Raw genomic sequence first — 6,000 nt, forward strand, 5'->3', positions numbered from 1 at the left:
TGAAGACTGATTCTCTGCTGACATGAAGCCAGATTGTCTGTTACGGAACCTCTCTCCTCTGCCTGGGTGCCGGTGCCTAAATTTATTACAATGGACTGTTACAGTGGTGGGTGACGTGAAGCATGATTCTATGCTATGACATGAAGACTGATTCTCTGCTGACATGAAGCCAGATTCTCTGTTACGGGACCTTTCTCCTCTGCCTGGGTGCCTGGGCCTAAATATATGACAATGGACTGTTACAGTGGTGGGTGACGTGAAGTATGATTCTCTGCTATGATATGAAGACTGATTCTCTGCTGACATGAAGCCAGATTCTCTGTTACGGGACCACTCTCCTCTGCCTGGGTACCTGGGCCTAAATATCTGACAATGGACTGTTCCAGTGTTGGGTGACGTGAAGCATGATTCTCTGCTATGATATGAAGACTGATTCTCTGCTGACATGAAGCCAGATTCTCTGTTACGGGACCTCTCTCCTCTGCCTGGGTGCCTGGGCCTAAATATCTGACAATGGACTGTTCCAGTGTTGGGTGACGTGAAGCATGATTCTCTGCTATGATATGAAGACTGATTCTCTGCTGACATGAAGCCAGATTCTCTGTTACGGGACCTCTCTCCTCTGCCTGGGTGCCGGGGCCTAAATATCTGAGAATGGACTGTTCCAGTGGTGGGTGACGGGAAGCCAGATTCTCTGCTATGGGACCTCTCTCCAATTGATTTTGGTTAATTTTTATTTATTTAATTTTTATTTTAATTCATTTCCCTATCCACATTTGTTTGCAGGGGATTTACCTACATGTTGCTGCCTTTTGCAGCCCTCTAGCCCTTTCCTGGGCTGTTTTACAGCCGTTTTAGTGCCGAAAAGTTTGGGTCCCCATTGACTTCAATGGGGTTCGGGTTCGGGACGAAGTTCGGATTGGGTTCGGATCCCGAACCCGAACATTTTTTGGGAAGTTCGGCCGAACTTCTCGAACCCGAACATCCAGGTGTTCGCTCAACTCTACTTACCAATGTGCAGCCATTCTTGGCATCAGATGAGGAAGAGGAGGTAGCAAACCAGGGGTCTGACGACAGTACACCGATCAGCCCAAGGAGGATGGTCCCCGCTGTTGGTGCCTACTATGAGATCTCTAATGTCAGTGGTGGTGAAGGTGACGATGATGAAGTGTCGATGGACGTCACGTGGGTGCCCACAAGAGAGGAAAAGGAGGGGAGTTCAGTGGGAGAGACGGAGCAGAAGATAGGGAGGAGAAGGAGGAGAAGTAGGCAGAACCCCTAGTGCACAGGAGGCAAAAAGAAGACTGCAAATGTATCTGGAGCGAGCCATCCACTATACGCGGTTACATCTGGCGCTCCCAGGACTCAGGCACATGGCTCCGCAGTGTGGGCTTTTTTTAACGTGTCATAGTGTTGCCATCTGCAGCCTGTGCTGTCAACGCATAAGTCGCGGTAAGCTCAACACTCACCTAGGGATGTTCACCTTAAGAAGGCACCTGGCCTCCCATCATTTTGCTCAGTTGGAGCAACACCATCAGAACCAACAAAGCCACACTCCCGACGCTCCACGTCCTGCCTTTTTTCCTTCTCCTCTCTCCTCCCATTTGTCTTCCACTCCACCTTCCACCATGCCGTCATTGTGTTCATCTGGAAAAAGGCAGGCTTCCGTGGCTCAAATGTTCGAACGTAAAAAGTTGATGACACCGGATAACTTTCTTGCCCACGATTGACCGCTGGCTTGTCAGAACCGCTGGCCCGCCAACTACTGCCATTTAACTGGTGGACTCGGAGGCCTTTCGAAAATTTGTGGCCTTTGGCACATCACAATGGAAGGTCCCTGGAAGGAAATATTTCTCCCAGAAGGGCATCCCAGAGCTATATGGCCATATTTAGCGGCAAGTGAATGAATTTCTGCCACATAATGTTGGTGCCAAGATACACCTGACCACAGACATGTGGTCTAGCAAACACAGGCAGGGAAGGTACATAACTTTTACTGCCAACTAGGTGAACCTTCTTACTGCTATCAAGCATGCAACCCATGGCACCCGTGTGGATTTGGTTTTACTGCCACAGATTGCAGGTCTGCCTCATCTTCTCCTCCTTCTACTCCATCCTCCGTCACCTTCTGCGCTGACTCCTCCTTTTCCACTGCCTCCGCCTCTTCTGCTGTAGCCCCCCAGCTCCCCAGAACCTATTCGACGTGCCAGGTGTGAAGTTGCCATGCTGTGCTGCAGCTGTTATGCCTGGAAGCCAAGAGCCACACCGGTCCTGCACTCCTTTCAGCTCTGCAGTCACAGGCCGATCAATGGCTCACCCTCACCACTTTACCAACTCGACAGTTGGTAAAGTGGTGTGCGACAACGGTGCCAATCTGCTGAGTGCGCTGAAACAGGGAAAAATGACACACGTGCCATGCATGGCACACGTCCTAAACTTAGTTATGCAGCGATTCGTTGCCAAATACCCCGGGGTCCAGGACGTCTTGCGGCAGGCCAGGAAAATCTCTGGCCATTTTAGAAGATATTACACGGCCTTGGCTCACCTTGCTGACGTTCAGCGACGACACCACCTGCCCGTCAAATGTCTGATTTGTGACTGCCGGACACCATGGAACTCCACCTTGTATATGCTTGATAGGCTGCTCCAGCAGAAATGTGCCGTTAAAGGGTTTCTACCACTTTGTTTCCACATAATTAGCTTTCAGACACTAGCGATCAGCTAGTGTCTGCTCTGCCAAAAAATCCTAATATAATAGCTTTTGGGGCAGCCGTTTCGCTAAAACAAGAACTTATATTGATATGCTAATGACCCTCTAGGTGCTATGGGGGTGTCATTAGCACCTAGAGGATCAGTCTACCTTCACAAAATGCCGCCGCCCATCGCGTCCCTCCAGCCCGCCCATCTCCTCCGGAATGCGATCAAGCGGACGAATTCTCGCGCATGCACCGTGCGCGTCTGTATTCGGCGCATGCGCAGTGAATGTCCGACCGCTTTCTGCACACACATCTCCACTGCGCCTGTTCCTCAGAGCACTATGACGTCATCGGCGCAGGCGCAGTGGAGATGTCTGAGCAGGGAAGCGGTCGGACATTCACTGCGCATGCGCCGAATACAGATGCGCACGGCGCATGCGCGAGAATTCGTCCGCTTGATCACATTCCGGAGGAGATGGGCGGGCTGGAGGGACGCGCTGGGCGGCGGCATTTTGTGAAGGTAGACCGATCCTCTAGGTGCTAATGACGCCCCCATAGCACCTAGAGGGTCATTAGCATATCAATATAAGTTCTTTTTTTAGTGAAACGGCTGCCCCAAAAGCTATTATATTAGGATTGTTTGGCAGAGCAGACATTAGCAGATCGCTAGTGTCTGAAAGCTAATTATGTGAAAACGAAGTGGTATAAACTAGGGATGAGCGAACTCGAACTGTATAGTTCGGGTTCGTACCGAATTTTGGGGTGTCCGTGACACGGACCCGAACCCGGACATTTTCGTAAAAGTCCGGGTTCGGGTTCGGTGTTCGTCGCTTTCTTCGCGCTTTTGTGACGCTTTCTTGGCGCTTTTTGAAAGGCTGCAAAGCAGCCAATCAACAAGCGTCATACTACTTGCCCCAAGAGGCCATCACAGCCATGCCTACTATTGGCATGGCTGTGATTGGCCAGAGCACCATGTGACCCAGCCTCTATTTAAGCTGGAGTCACATAGCGCCGCCCGTCACTCTGCTCTGATTAGCGTAGGGAGAGGTTGCGGCTGCGACAGTAGGGCGAGATTAGGCAGATTAACTCCTCCAAAGGACTTGATTAACTGATCGATCTGCAGCTGTGGATCATTGAGCTGCTGATCCTCAATTGCTCACTGTTTTTAGGCTGCACAGACCGTTTGTCAGTCTCATTTTTCTGGGGTGATCGGCGGCCATTTTGTGTCTTGTGGTGCGCCAGCACAAGCTGCGACCAAGTGCATTTAACCCTCAATGGTGTGGTTGTTTTTTGGCTAAAGCCTACATCAGGGTGAAGCTGTCACACCAAGTGCATTTAACCAGCAATAGTCTGTTCATTTTTTGGCCATATACAAAATCAGGGGCAAGCTGCGCCTGTCACCAAGTGCATTTAACCCTCAATGGTGTGGTTGTTTTTTGGCTAAAGCCTACATCAGGGTGAAGCTGTCACACCAAGTGCATTTAACCAGCAATAGTCTGTTCATTTTTTGGCCATATACAAAATCAGGGGCAAGCTGCGCCTGTCACCAAGTGCATTTAACCCTCAATGGTGTGGTTGTTTTTTGGCTAAAGCCTACATCAGGGTGAAGCTGTCACACCAAGTGCATTTAACCAGCAATAGTCTGTTCATTTTTTGGCCATATACAAAATCAGGGGCAAGCTGCGCCTGTCACCAAGTGCATTTAACCCTCAATGGTGTGGTTGTTTTTTGGCTAAAGCCTACATCAGGGTGAAGCTGTCACACCAAGTGCATTTAACCAGCAATAGTCTGTTCATTTTTTGGCCATATCCCAGTCTAATTCTGTCACTAAATCCATACCGGTCACCCAGCGCCTAAATACTAGGCCTCAAATTTATATCCAGCTAAATCTGTCCCTAGTGCTGTAGCTGGGCGAGTTATTTAGTGTCCGTTCAAGCACATTTCTTGTTCTGGGTTGAAATACAATTCCCAATTTAGCAATTTCATAATTTAGTGGTTCCTGCTATATCAGAGCTATTTGAAATCTATCCCAAAAAGGGTATATAATATTGAAGGTGCACATTGGGTCATTCAGAATAACTTCACACACACCCGCTACTGTGTATTTCCAAGTCTAATTCTGTCACTAAACCCATACCTGTCACCCAGCGCCTAAATACTAGGCCTCAAATTTAAATCCCTCTAAATCTCTCGTTACCCACCGCTGTACTGTTGTTGCTGGGCAAGATATTTAGTGTCCGTCAAAGCACATTTTTTGTTCTGGGTTGAAGTACAATTCCCAATTTAGCAATTTCATAATTTAGTGGTTTCTGCTATATCAGAGCTATTTGAAATCTATCCCTAAAAGGGTATATAATATTGAAGGTGCACATAGGGTCATTCAGAATAACTTCACACACACGCTTCTGTGCATTTCCAAGTCTAATTCTGTCACTAAATCCATACCGGTGACCCAGCGCCTAAATACTAGGCCTCAAATTTAAATCCCTCTAAATCTCTCGTTACCCACCACTGTACTGTTGTTGCTGGGCAAGATATTTAGTGTCCGTCAAAGCACATTTTTTGTTCTGGGTTGAAGTACAATTCCCAATTTAGCAATTTCATAATTTAGTGGTTTCTGCTATATCAGAGCTATTTGAAATCTATCCCTAAAAGGGTATATAATATTGAAGGTGCACATAGGGTCATTCAGAATAACTTCACACACACGCTTCTGTGCATTTCCAAGTCTAATTCTGTCACTAAATCCATACCGGTGACCCAGCGCCTAAATACTAGGCCTCAAATTTAAATCCCTCTAAATCTCTCGTTACCCACCGCTGTACTGTTGTTGCTGGGCAAGATATTTAGTGTCCGTCAAAGCACATTTTTTGTTCTGGGTTGAAGTACAATTCCCAATTTAGCAATTTCATAATTTAGTGGTTTCTGCTATATCAGAGCTATTTGAAATCTATCCCTAAAAGGGTATATAATATTGAAGGTGCACATAGGGTCATTCAGAATAACTTCACACACACGCTTCTGTGCATTTCCAAGTCTAATTCTGTCACTAAATCCATACCGGTGACCCAGCGCCTAAATACTAGGCCTCAAATTTAAATCCCTCTAAATCTCTCGTTACCCACCGCTGTACTGTTGTTGCTGGGCAAGATATTTAGTGTCCGTCAAAGCACATTTTTTGTTCTGGGTTGAAGTACAATTCCCAATTTAGCAATTTCATAATTTAGTGGTTCCTGCTATATCAGAGCTATTTGAAATCTATCCCAAAAAGGGTATATAATATTGAAGGTGCACATTGGGTCAT

The sequence above is a fragment of the Bufo gargarizans genome, chromosome 1, assembly GCF_014858855.1.
Source record: "Bufo gargarizans isolate SCDJY-AF-19 chromosome 1, ASM1485885v1, whole genome shotgun sequence".
NCBI lineage: Eukaryota > Metazoa > Chordata > Amphibia > Anura > Bufonidae > Bufo > Bufo gargarizans.